We start from the raw sequence: 930 nt of genomic DNA, 5'->3' as shown, positions 1-930 counted from the left end.
GACGAGTTTTCGCGGGTAAAAAACCAGTTGACCAATCGCAAGGCAGGGTTTTGTCAGGAGGCGGTCCCGCGGGGGGAATCGACAACTTTACTCGATGAATCGATACCAACCCACTGCTGAACACTCACAGGAATCGATTGTCGCCGACTCCGTAAATTCGATTATAATCACCGACTCCGCCCACTTCGCGGGTAGCCCCGCCCTCCGCTGGCATGCGATGGAGCCATGCAGCAGGGCCATGACGCGAAACGTCGCCACCCGACAGCCGCAGTGCTGTTGCCGGCTGTACGTGTTCACCACTGCCAGCAGCATGACCAGCAATAATGTGTTCGACATCGATTGACGTGAGTGTCAAATCGAGAGACGCGTTCAGCAATCATCAGGCGCGTGCAGCGTGTGGAGACTTCACTGGTTTTTCAAAACAAGAGGTCGGATCGGTAACAACCCAGGACATGGTGCGTCACGACACACACGCGTGTGCGTGTGTGTGAGTGTGTGTGTGCGTGAGTGTGAGCCCAGCCACCGCATGCCTAAACAGCTTTTGTTCGGCCGGATCGAGGGGGCTAGACGGGCGCGGCACGGGCTGGAGAAGAGATGGAGTGATGTGGTACAGGAGGACGTGGAGCTGAGTGGACTTGCCGATGACTGGTACCAGCGGTGTCAAGATCGGCCTCAGTGGAGGAGGCTCGTGAAGGACGCTACTGGGCAGTTGGAGGCAGTCGCCCTCCAACAACAACGGAGGGCGGAGGAGCGACGCTCACAACAACGAGCGGAGCGCCGGGTGGCTAAAGCACAGCAAGTTGGTACAGTAGGGGGCACAGGTGGTGCATCAGCCAGTCATCTCGGTCATCTCGGTCAGTCGACCCGTGGCACCTGGGTCTGCCCCGTGACCTCCTGCCAGCGGGCGTTCGACACTTCACGTGGCCTCAA

Source organism: Lethenteron reissneri, chromosome 52 (genome assembly GCF_015708825.2).
Source record: "Lethenteron reissneri isolate LAM-NWPU_2019-01 chromosome 52, ASM1570882v1, whole genome shotgun sequence".
Classification (NCBI taxonomy): domain Eukaryota; kingdom Metazoa; phylum Chordata; class Hyperoartia; order Petromyzontiformes; family Petromyzontidae; genus Lethenteron; species Lethenteron reissneri.
Note: the sequence above shows the minus strand (reverse complement) of the source record.